This window comes from Triturus cristatus, chromosome 1_1, assembly GCF_964204655.1.
Source record: "Triturus cristatus chromosome 1_1, aTriCri1.1, whole genome shotgun sequence".
In the NCBI taxonomy this organism is placed as follows: Eukaryota; Metazoa; Chordata; class Amphibia; order Caudata; family Salamandridae; genus Triturus; species Triturus cristatus.
Window position 1 is genome coordinate 210152142 of NC_140579.1, and position 13262 is coordinate 210165403.

The window sequence follows — 13262 nt, forward strand, 5'->3', positions numbered from 1 at the left end:
GTGACTCATGCGTGGTCTAGTGACCACTGCTCAGCGGGCTTTTTAGCTGCCAGCACGAGCCAGTCACCTTCTATTATAAGTAGACTTTCCACACAGGCCGTAGCTTCCGGACGGGCTCTGGCACTCCGTTATCATGGATCACTTCTACTAAGTAAGCGTGAGAGTATCTTTCACCCATTGTCCGCCCCAGTCTTAATTCACCGTTATTGGATTGGCGCCTCTGTCTCCACACAGTGATTGTTACGCCTGCAGAATCCCTCCCACTTTCAGCATCCTGCACTGCCCGCATTCAATTACCGTCTATCCCAGGTAAGCTTGATGGCACCATGTTTTGTTCGTACACAGGTTCTGCTTCATATTGAATTAAGGAGCTTATTAATTGTTCATTCTTGGTCCTCCCACTTTGCAGGAATTTGTAATGCTGAGCGCCGATACTGCACCTCATTGGCTGCCATTACTCGTGCCTCCAATGTCCTGCGTGGATCGTGCCCTGCTTACTGGCCTCACTTTACATTAAGAGGTACACATGGTTTATATTTCTGCCTCACTTCGGCCTACCTTCAGCTTAATATACCCACCCATCAAATGTCCTTGCACAATATTTATTCACATGTCCTCACATTTTATCCAGCTCCTTAAAGAACGCTGGGCCACCTCGACACATTGTGGATGCTGACTGTCATTTTCATTAGACTACCAGGAACGTACCCATAGCACCTTGGATCCCCTAGGTACTTTCAATCAACAGCCTCCTTTTTAGGTTTCTCCTGCACAGCACTTACACTGTGCTTGTGAAATCTTTTGTAGTCAATATAAATCTTAAAAGGGGCTTACATCCCACACCTTACTTTCCTGGCTCTTCATTGGTTCCTATGTTTGTCACTTACTTTTCCTCTAATTCTATTGGCTGTAGCATATTTCCCTGCATTTACCAATGCTTGCTCGTTGTCTGCTTCTCTTATCAGTTTTTTGGTGCCGAACTACTGTTGTCATCCCCCTTGTGGGACTTTTTTAGCTGGAGCCTAGGCAACGCTTGTGCTGTTTCGAAGATCTGCAAGTACCACTTAGATCAGAGGTCTTCAAACTTTTTTACTCTGAGCCCCCCCTAAGCAAAATATTTTGAGGTCGGGCCCCCCTCCAAAACTTTATGACAAGGATTGGGGGAGCGGGAGGGACATGGCTGTGTGCAGGGAGCAGGGCTTATGAGATGATTTCAGAAATATTTTTTCGATAGCTTATGAATTGCACCAAATATGAGACTTATAAAACAGCAAAACCATCAAACAAAAACGGATATCCCAAACAAACTGCTCCACATAATTGGGGTGTTGTGAGCCCCTCACACTCTTTGACTCCAATGCAACTATACCTGCTGCACTAATGATAACTGCAGTCCTGAGTATCAGGCTATCTCCTTTGCCTTTTTTACCTCTTCCCCTTCAGGATGGATCATCACCTCTGTCCTAATGCTTGAAAGGACAATAAGCTCTGATGCCCCTTTTTTTTAAAGGTGGACAGTCATAATTGTGATGCATATGTGGCAAATGCGGGAAAACCATAACTATGCGTTGTGAGTGCAGGGTGAAAGGGAAGGGTGGGAATGAGGAGTGAGTTGTCTGAATGCAGGGTGAATTCCCAGACATTTGAAGTTAATCAGCATGTTATTGACGGGGCATAGGGTTTCAGATATAAGATAAACTATTGCTATTATGGAATTAATCAGGGAATCGAGGGTGAAGGAAATAAATAATGTGCTGATCCTGCAGCAAACTTCCAGTCTTATGATTAGGGTTGCTAGCTCATTATTTTGATGTTGCAGATGGTACAAAAATAAACAGTCACCTAAAGTCCTATTTTCAGAACTTAGCTGTGCGTACTCCGAGAAGCAAATATAAAGCCCTTTTAAATGTGTTCTAGGGCTGCCTGAATGTTTCATGACTGAAAATAAAGGGAACAGACAGAAAGTCAAATTACAAATTAATACATACTTTTTTTATTTAAGACCCTATTTAGTATCAAAGCAAGGTCTTTGCAGGCTCTTTAAACATACATGGCTGGCATTTTTTCTATTGGCAACCCTTTTTTATATTCCTTTTCATGAAATGCATTTTCACACTACAGCAGTAAATTTACAATACAAATGTAAGGAAGAGGCAGGGCCCAGGGGGTACTGGAAAAAGAATAAAACTAAGCCTCTGTAACCAGTTTCCAAAGGTGTGCATATGGTCTTTAAAGACCTGTGAAAAACTTGCATGCTGGAGTCTTAATAAGACTCCAGACTCTGCCCAGCTGAGCCCCCAGCAGCACACCCACTGACCTCTGGCCCCACAGCACTCTGAGGGCTTCAGAGAAAATGAAGACAGCCTGGAAATGCAGCAAATAAACATCGCTGCACTTCCAGGCGTCTTCCTCTAGGAACCCATCCACGCCCCCCCCCCAGGGGGGCGCGCCCCACAGTTTGAAGACCTGTGACTTAGATCATGCTCTAAAGACACAGTAACGGTAGGAGGAGGAACAGGAGCCCTTTTGCTCTGCCGAGGTCTTCACTGCTCTCAGAAAGATACAACAGCTCACAGTTCAGCTGCTCCACTGACTCCACAGCTTTCTCCCACCACCTTCCTCCAGGCTGTAGGCATTGTGCAAAGAGGGCATTAACCACCGTGCAGTGCGCTTCTCCTGAGCAACTCGTGGAGCACCCTGGCAGTAGTACCACCGCTTCCCCTCCCCAAGCAGGAAGTCTCCTGGCCGTCTCGTCTCCCTCACACACACGATATTCTTGCAGAACTATAACAAGCATTGGCATAGCCAATAGGTCTTGCCTTTGGGGCGTTATAAGTGTTTAGATAGAGCTATTGGCTTTGTTAACGTTTTTAATATCTGTTGTAGAGCAATGTGAATGTTGTGCAGCATGTTGAAAATGTATAAGCTATAATAAAAATAGTGTTATAACCATTTCTGGCAACTTATATAGAACATAAAAAATATTAAATACAACAGAAGTATCCTACTAAAAACCAGAATTGCACCAAAATTGTGTTGTAGTTTATCTGTTTATGCAATGCTGTCAATTTTACCTTGCTTGTTTTAATTTTTTTGTTATAGTTTTTATTGTTAGGTGCGGGATATAAACAACGGGAGGGTGGATGTTGTGAAATAGTACTTTAATTAGACAGGAGTAGTGGGAAGTTATTGTGAAAGCACGAGGCACTATGAACGTCCGCCACTCACAGGTAACAAACAGTGAGATTAGCCCGGGCCACAATAGCCTCAGCTTTGGAATCTGCTGTTTGTACATCCCAGGTTGATGTGTAACGAGGGACAATCAGCGGGAAAAAAGAAATCAGCCTGCCTGGGCGCCCCAGCATATAAATACAAACGTGCTGGTGGATTGTAGCGCCCAGCCTCCACATAGTGCTTAGAAACTAAGTAGGCCAAAGGTCTAGACTCCTATTTATAAAGTTATGTAGCTCTGCACAACTACACAAACTGGCACCAGGGCTGAGCACAAAAAGCCGCATGTTCAAGACACCCTACTATAATTTACTGCCCCCACCCCCACAAAAAAAAACTGTTCACCATTCTACAGCTATACACTTGAGAATTAACAGCAAAATAAATATGAACCTTCTTTCTGGCACCCTCGGTGCCTGGAGATTGTTGGTGGTCACCTAAGGTATGTATGCCAGGGCCCACTCGGGCTTCTAAGCCGTACAGGACCAGCAGGGCCCGGCTACAGACACAGCAGGTCCGGTAGAGAGGTCATCATTCAACAACTTCAGAGGCCCAACGATGCCACTTATCGGTAACAGCACAGCATCTTCATAGCACTTAGAATGGGCTGAAGTGCGTTTCAAACAAATAAAGCCAGCAAATAGAATGCAAGCAACTGCGAGTCACAAACCACAAAGCCAATAGTAAGCGAGGGGCAAAATGCATTCCCAGGGAAGCTTTCACCAGAATGCCCCCAAAATGTCCTAGGCAAGGCTTCCACCTAAACATCTGTGATTTGCGTGTTACCCAGTGTGCTCTGCAGGAAATGCATTAACCCTCTCTGCTACCTCATGAGGCACAACTGTGATTACTCACCAGCAAGCGCATTAACCACCAGTGCTATCTTACCATTATTATCCTCTGACATTTGCATGGCACACAAATATCTCTGCAGCAGGTACCAAAACACCATAAACTATTTTAAAATGCAGCCTTTGAAACAGATAGTTACATTCACTTTGTCACACCTTGAACTCCAGTTTAAATTTTAGTATTAGTTTCCAATACCGTGCCTCACGTGTATACTTCAACAATGTTTGTTCGGTTTATGTTGCCAATAAAGCATTTTTGTATTGAACAGCGAGTGGACAGGCCGCGGGGGTTGGACTAGGAAGACACGGGACGTGCATTGTAAGAAGACCATTCTGTGAGTGAGAAGGCAGGAGGGAGAAAAAGAGCAGATTGGAGGTGGGGCTTGGAGAAGGAGGTGGTGAGGTGGGTTAGACTGCTTAGTGCCGGAAGGAGGCGCAAGGAAGGGAGGAGGGAGTCACTCCGCAGAGAGGCTTGCACAGACTTGCACTGATTATACTGCGACAAGCTGCTTTCCTGTCTCCTGCGGCTCCATCGGCCTGTCAGACGCAGGCGGCAACAGCAGGCTTCCCGGGCTTGGCGCGAGCGAGTCTTTGTAACGGAGCTTCAGACTGGTGAGTCATTCCTTACGCCTCTCCCTGTTTCATTTCCTTCTGATACTCTTGCCTGCTGTTCCATTCATTTATCATGGAGAGCTATAAGATATAAATAACACGCTGCCGACGCCAGGGTTTTTCAAGGTGTAGCAGCACTTCGGTTACAAAACTGTACGAGTTTTTCACTTTCCCATTGAAGAAAATGTCATCCCATAGCGCGTGTGCCAGCGGAAGAGGGAGCTAGAGTTAATGCTGCATTCAAGCTTCTCCGATCGGAGTTCTCAGATGTTGGAAAGTGGGGCAAAGGACAGGAGGACTGGCTGTGGTGTGTAACTGACTCCTCTCCAACCCCGCTGGCCTCTCGGAGGCATCTGAATGTCAGGAAATCTCGCAGGTGTGCTGTTCGTAGTATGGTTTGAGCTGCCACACGTACTGGCCAAAGAAGAGTGTGCAGGGAAGTGCTTGCTCACGCAGCTTGGCATCCTGTCAGAGTTTCAGACCTCTTAGGATCAAAAGCACAGCAGCCGCAAAAGGAATGTGAGGTATGCAGCTGGCACCCGACCACACTGCTGCTCGCTCCCTAGGCCAGGGGAGAGAGAAGGCGGGACATGCACCTGCCTTTGGCCAATTGCGTGCTGTCTTTCTTAGAAAGACGCACGCAAAGGCCAATAGCGTGGGAGCAACAAAAAAAAGCACACGCACGAGGGTGTGGTCCGAGTTGGAAGTTCTTACTAGAAGCCTCACAGAGCAACCCATGTGCGCTGGCTCAGGCGAGACCTAAAAAGCACCCACAGTTGGAGAGGCTTGGATGAGAAGCTCTCTGTGCTTTCATGAGTACAGATAGCTGTGCGGAGCCATAGAGACAGCAGGCGCTATAGCAGTGGGGCTGCACATATGGAGTGCCTTTCTAATGGAGCCTACACAGTGCTTGGGCTGTTCTTTTTTAAATCTAATCTCCCCTGCATAGTAGTAACATAATCATTCTACCCCCCAGCGGATTTACATATTTATTTTACTCCTTGCTGCACACATTTTATGAAGTGTGAATGCCAGATCCATTTATTTTTCTTTCATTTATTACACGAGGCTTGAAACACCCCGCGTTCCAAGCCTCGCTTTCAGCTGAGCCCCCCTCCACAAAGCCTGCAAGTTCACATCCTATCACCTTACCATTTACTCATTTGAGTCAGCTTACAAGGCATGTTTTCTTTGTAAACAAGCACTTTCTGCTAATGCATGTTATTTCGTAGCTGTGCTTCTTCGCCTCTTTGTGTTTATGCTTTAATTCCACTTTTTGTCATCTGTGCTTCTTGTACTTTTTATGATCTCTACCTGTTTCATGGACTTTTTATTGCGAGCACTATGCTGTTTATGTTTTATTGCCAATTGTTTTGTTAGCTGTGCTTTTTATTGCAGGCTACAGATGGGGCTGGGCTGCCTAGCTGTGCTAGAGACCTCTTTCTGGCTACCCTGCTCCCACCACGCCAGATACTTCCCCAGTCCGAATTCAACATCCCACCTGGCCTCTCCCAGCATTGCCGAGCCTCTGTGCTTTGCTCGTCCTATCCTGCAATCATCCATCCCTAGAGAGGACAAACCCCCAGACTCAAGAGCTCTGGACAACTCACACCCAAACATGGTGAATGAGGGACTTGCATTGATTGCCTGTCAGATCTTTCTTTGATTCCTTTGCACCATGCAGTTCCCCAATCAGGAACACAAGATAATAGAGGGTTGATCGCAGGACAACACCGCCCGATCCTCCGGTGCCTTATCCATTTGCATCCAGACAAATGGGTGTATTTATACCCAACTGCTTTATACATGCTTATACCCGGTGCAAGATCCTGAGCTCCAGTAACTTCTGCATGCTGCCCCTTTCCTCAGGCATACAGGTACTGCCCCTGTGTACTCTGCCTCTTTCAGCCTTCCCAACTAAGTTATGGTGGCTCCGGGTGTCCATTTATCTCCCACTACACGAGTGCCCTATGCATGCTCCCTCTGCCATGTGCACCTTTTTAAAAAACAATTTAATATAATAATACACATAGTCAAGAAAAAGATGAAAGTTGTAAAGCATGTCCAAAAGGCATTAGCAATACCTTCAATGGCTAAAACTGTTGGCTTTGCCAGTGCTTGTTTATATGGATAGCTCAGTGTGTTACTGATTTTTTTACAGACATTTGTTCATACTTCTGATTCCCTTGCAGCTGTCACTGAGGTGCAGGGTGTGCTTATTAATAACTTAGGGGTTTAAAAGCACTTGCTGTACAGTACCTTACTTACAGCAATGTTAAAGCAATTTAAAAAAATCAAAGATAACTGATTATTAATTTTGCTCCTGCAGAGAGATTGTACTTTTTACTGCCCATAAATTAGCACAAATGGCTAATGTGCCTGCAAAAAGAGTTGGTGTTTTCCATCAGATGCAACATCTTCTTAGAGTTTCTCATTGCTCAATTAAACTTCTCATATTTATCTGTTTAATGGACTATATTTTTTGGGGAACTAGTCTGGCGCTTGGGGAAGATTGTAAGGTAAGGAATCAACAGCTAGATGTCTCTATCAGATGCACAAGTTACTTATCTGGTAGAGACATCGCCTAACCACAGATTGCTTATCACTCAGACACTTGCACACCTACTCACAGATTCACACAGGCACTCCTACACCCACTTACACACCCATGTACACACAGATACAGTTACTCACACACCCACTCAGTGACCCATACAGCCACCTACACACCCACTCGCCTACTGTCCAGCCACTCACACATCTACTCTCAAAGGTTACAGGTTAGGAAATAAAAATGTAAACAACCTTAGAAATTCACTGAAAACAACAATGGTTACAAGGATGTTATAGTTAGGAAATATAATTTTTTTAAACCGTAGAAATTCACTGAAAAAAACAAAGGTTACAGGGACTTTATTGTTGGGCTCACACTTCACTTGTATAAAACCATAGAATGTCAGCGGTTATAGTTACCCCCGCACCTCTGGTGTGTTTCAGTGAATTTCTAAGGTTTTTAAAATTCTGTTTCCTAACTATGACGTCTCTGTAACCTTAGCTTTTTCAGTGAATATATATATATATATATATATATATATATATATATTCCATCATCCTTGTCTCTGAATCTCCTGCCTCTTATGACGGGGAGCCCGTGGCAGGGTAACAAACCCCACAGTCTCCTCACTTCCCTCAGAGAAAGAAAAGCCACGACTGGATTCCTTCAGCTTGTGTTTATTTCAATAAGCAGCAATAAACACCCAACGCATTTCAGTGCTCTCCGCTCCTTGCTCGTGGGTTCCATGAGCAAGGAGTGGTGAGCTCCGAAATACGTTGGGTATTTATTGCTGCTTATTGAAATAAACACACACTGAAAGAATTGAGCTGTGGCTTGTCTTTCTCTGAGGGAAATGAAGAACTATGGATATATATTACACTGCCACAATCCCTTACATCTTCACCGCAAGATTGAGGCAGACACCAGTTGCAGTTTACGTTACTTTATTTTCCTTTGTTCACCATGACGAGTTTCGAACGTTGCTGCAGTCTTGGTCACATGACATGGCTGCGCTACCAACAATGTTTATACCTCGTCACATCATTTTCACACCATGAACATAAAAGAAATTTTATTATTTCTGATACTTTAATTTATTTGGTATCGTAAACATCACCATTTATCTAACACTCGAGACTTTACAATTCTTCATGGATACATTTCATTATATAAGACAAATGGCACTTTCTGCCGTTTTTCATTTTTAGTTAGACACATTTTGCCTTATATGATATTTAGTATGTTGAAACTTAAATACACAGTCGCTTGGCAGTCTTCAATTATGTCATTTATACAGTCTGCCACAGTGGCTTTATCTTAAATTTACTCTATATTTTTTAAAACATGTCTTCACTGCCAAAGCACTGAGATCATATATTCACACATTGCACACTTTTGTTACACCCATGTGGGTAAATAGTTTGTGCATTCTAATATCATATATATTCTGCACATATAGTATGTAATACTTGCAGGTGCATATTATTAATTTATAAGATGATTGAAATAAAAATCAAGAAGCAATCAACGGTATGTACAATTACTTATATAAAAATCCTCATATGATCGCAGTACGTGATTATCTTAAATAATATCTTTACACCAATACATAAAGCAAATCAGGCCCATTTCGGAGGGCGGCGGCATTCTGTAAACCTTTTGCAATTATCCATTATGGGCTTGAATATTATTCCTCATTCATATTTAGGCCATTCTGTGAATTACAGTCCAAATTAATGATATATTTCATTTCCAGCTCCCTCAGCTTCTCTACTCTGCCCCCTCCTTTTCTGTTGGGTAATCTCGCATTGGTCACAAAATATGTAATCTGATTTGGATGATATACTGCACAGTGCCTTGCCACTGTGTACGATGGATCATTGTTTACAATGGCACGCATATGCTGTAAGATTCATTTGTACACTGGTAGTGTAGTGCTTCCAGTGTATCTTAAGCCACATGTACAAGTGAAAACATAAACGGAGAATTCCGTTCTGCACTTATAAGTACCTCCAGACTACTATATACTACTGCATCTGAGTGAGTGAGGGAGGGAGCGCATCTGTAGGTAATTGATGGCCACCTGGGTCATTTGTGGCCATCTGGGTACAAGGGTGCCTATAACAGGGTCTGCCTTTACTACGGCAGTGCATTGTGGGGGCGTAAGTTATAGTTAGCTCAGGTAACTGTAACTACTGGATTTCTATGGTTTTGTACGAGTGACATGTGAACCTAATTATAACGTTCCTGCAACACTCAGTTTTTTCAGTAAATTTCTAAGGTTTTTTAAATACTATTTCCTAACTATAACGTCGCTGTAGCCTTTGGTTTTCCAGTGAATATATAGGATATGTATATATAAATATATATATGTGATCAAAACCGCGCTTGAGTGGTCGAAACGCGTCATGTTAGGCACTGGCCTGGATTAGACTATGTGCTAATCTTTGTTCTGAAATAAAGCACTTCAACATTTGACAACAAACGCCTTGTGGTCTGTGTGGTATCATCAAGGATATGTGGTGAGCCAGGATTGTGAGTGTGTATATATAGATATATATTTTTTTCATTTTGACATTGATAAAGTGAGTACCATTGAGATGAGCGAAATTATGAGCATTTATAAGCCATATCCAATTTACTTTCTCAGTATGATGTCCTGTAAGATGTCATCCGTAGTGTTATCAATGATATCATTTAACATGACAGAATTGATGTAATATGTGTGGTTATAAGCAGTGTATTGCGTGGGTGAAAGTTATAGTTAGCTCAGTAAACTATAACTGGTGAATTTCAGCATTTTCTGGGTTATTAAACAGATTTTATTACCATATGTAACTATAATGTCACTTTACCTTCAGTGAATTTCTGAGGTGGTTTTTTATCATATATTCTGAGCTACCTGACTGAGCATAGGTTTTTACCATGCGCAGAGTGGGGTTGGCTGCTGGATCTGCCTACGACCAGGCCCTGAACCCAGCCTACCTTGGGGGCCAACCTTCCTGCCACGCATGTCCTTAGGTGTGGCGTTGGCTGCAGGGCCTGCAATCAATGCCCCATTGTAGGCCAACGCCCCTCAGATCTCCGCCCTACATTTTCCTTTTTTCCTTGTTTTTTTTTTTTATGTGTTTGCAGTAAGGCAGCTGAAGGGCCACCTGTGATACCACCAGGGCTGCACAAGATTCATGTGTTAAAGCTTTGTGGTTTCATGGTACCATGGCTTCTGCGGTTGTCCTGTGGGACCAAATAAGGGCTGCGATTAGTCTGCCGGAACTAGTGAAGTAATGTTTCCTTTTAGAAGAAATTGTAATTGAAAACTATAGCAATAAAGATTCCAGTTGTGCACCAAGAGTAGAGGCAATGAGCAAAAACATCCAGGAGCAGGTGATAAAAGCAGTCTGAGTTACTGTGCTTCAGCATTGTCATAAATGAGTCAAAAGACGCATGTGATGTGGCCCAGTCATTAATTTGGGTGAGGTATTTGGAGCAATCATTTACTTCAAAAGAAGAGCTCCTGTGTATTTTACCACTGCAAAGGCACATAAGAGGAGAAGATATACTGAACTTCTTTGAAACGCATCAAACTCTATTTAATAATCTTGTCAGCATCACAATAGATGGGGTTCCTGCCATAGTAGGCCATGAGAGAGGATTTGTATCTGTTTTAAAAGAAGCTCACCGGGAATATCGTCATAGACTTCCCCTGTATTATCCATCAAGAATTTCTGTACACAAAAAATAAAGTAAAGAGAACTGAAGATTTTAAAAGTGAATATATAGACCTCTGGCTGCACACTGAAGAATGGTGGCTACGCAAAAAAACACTCTAGAGCAATTAATAGCTTTGCTTCCTGAAATGTAACCCTTTGTAACCAGTCAAAGTCACTCCTTCCCAGAAATAAAAGATATGGAATGGCTCACTATGCTCCTTTTTCTTTTGGATATATTCACACATTTCTGGCCTGATACGACGGACTAAACAGGGCCGGACTGCCTACCGGGCGTTTTGGAATTCCGCCGAGCAGGGTGCTGATTTCACTGCGGTGGGGGCTGATTTCGTTCATGGAGACCTGCGTGTACTTCGAAATAATTAAAGCAAAACGAATTTCGTTCAGTACACCAGGTCCCCATCAACGAAATCAGCCCCCAGCTCAGCAGCATTCCAAAACGCCCGGTTGCCAGTCCGGCCCTGGGACTAAACGAGCAGTCTCTACCACATGTGAAGAAACTGACCAGGTGAGGCATAGGGTGAGCGCACGGGAGCACGGACGGCTTCCCTGCGGCACAGCGTGGCCTCACGGAGAAAATAGATGAGGGGCTAAGACTGCACAACCTCCCGTGCACACTGCAAATATTACCCTGTATGGGTCGGACCTGGTTGCACCCCCTGCTCCCATGTTGAACATTGGGGCGAGCAAGCCACATCCATTCAGGGCCGGACTGCCTCCCGGGCGTTTTGGAATTCCGCCGAGCAGGGGACTGATTTCACTACGGTGGGGGCTGATTTCGTTCATGGAGACCTGCGTGTCCTTCGAAATAATTAAAGCAAAACGAATTTCGTTCAGTACACGCAGGTCCCCATCAAAGAAATCAGCCCCCAGCTCAGCAGCATTCCAAAATGCCCGGTAGCCAGTCCGGCCCTGCATCCATTGCTGAGGGGGGTGCTGCGGGCGCACGCATGCTGGGGACCTGACTGCCTTCCTGTGACTCAACACGGCCCCACCGAAATAGACAGGGGGCGATCTGGCCTGTAAAACTCACCCGCATACACTCTTGGAATTTCCCTGAGTGGACCTGGCCTAGTTGTGACCCCTGCTACCTCCTAAAACGCTGCGCTGGCTGGGCTCCGCTCGTCGCCGAGATCGGGTGCCTGTAGGCGAGACGAGAACAACGCAACGACGTGGTGCTTGCGGTGACTGGGGCCGCTGCTACAGACGAAGAGCTACCATCCCCATAATTGCGGTAAGGAGCCAGAGACCCCCTGGGAGAAACACCTAGTACACCACTCAAAATGCGCTGGGCGGGGGCGGCAAACAAAGCGGCTGCAAGATATGAACATGTAAATAATATAGTGAACAGCAGCAGGCTTAGGGAGAGATCTGAGCCATTTCGGACGCGGGGGCGGAGTCGCGGGCTGGACCGCATCTCAGCCAGACCGTTAAATGTGGAGGAAGAGATAGTACAAAACAAAACAAGCATTTGCATTGCAATGCAATAGGTCTCGCATTTGCCAAAGTTTGAGCTATTGACATTATAAATGGCAATGCCTTTTATTTGTGTTTTGAAAACCTGCAAGCGGTGCATAAACGCTCTCTTTGTACTTATAGTCGTTGCTTATGAGAAGCAAGGCTGGCAGTAAAAGAATGTTACTGCAGCCTTGCTTCTCATTGGAAAGGACTATAAGTAAAAAGTGTGTGTTTTACTCACTGCTTGCAGGTTTTCAAAACACATAAATAAAAGGTGTTGTCATTTACAATGCCAATTGTCTCTTGCAAATGCGAGACCTATTGCATTGCAAATGCTTGTTTCGTTCTAGGTATTGTAAATCCACCAGGGACCTCTGGTGACACCAGGAATTTGAGTGGACCTGGTCTTGCCAGGGTTCAGACCGAGCAGCAATTAAAAACTGACTTTGAAAAGAGTCCCTTTTGGGGTCCTACATTCAATCATGACCATCATTTCAAAGGAAAAAAACATTCACTGATTTCCCAACAATGACTGTAAAAACCCTTAAGGTAATCCAGGTCAGTCTTTGTTTACATATTGGTAGGGTTTACTACATCTTGCATTCCCTAAGAGTATTTGTTTTTCCCATATGTTGTGTTTCTTTGGGTTTCTTTCAATTACTCGTGCATAGTGCATGCAGTGAACTCCATCTCCTCCCGGCGAGTTCAGGCAGAGGGAGGCGGTTTAACTGGGCTTCATTAAAAGCTTAAAACCTGAGGCTTAAGGCATTCAGACTACATGCACATCCTACCTTTGGCCTCTCTACAGAGCAAGACAGCGTTGGCCAT

At 44.3% G+C, this 13262-nt stretch overlaps 1 long non-coding RNA gene across 1 annotated transcript in view; it reads left to right on the plus strand.

The window, feature by feature from the left end:
• The first annotated feature begins 4560 nt into the window (after positions 1–4560).
• LOC146869976 (uncharacterized) overlaps positions 4561–13262 on the plus strand; it is a 100264-nt gene continuing 91562 nt past the window's right edge. Inside the window, exon 1 of the long non-coding RNA XR_014968438.1 lies at positions 4561–4694. This is a non-coding gene — a long non-coding RNA (uncharacterized LOC146869976). The remainder of the gene's footprint in view (positions 4695–13262) is intronic.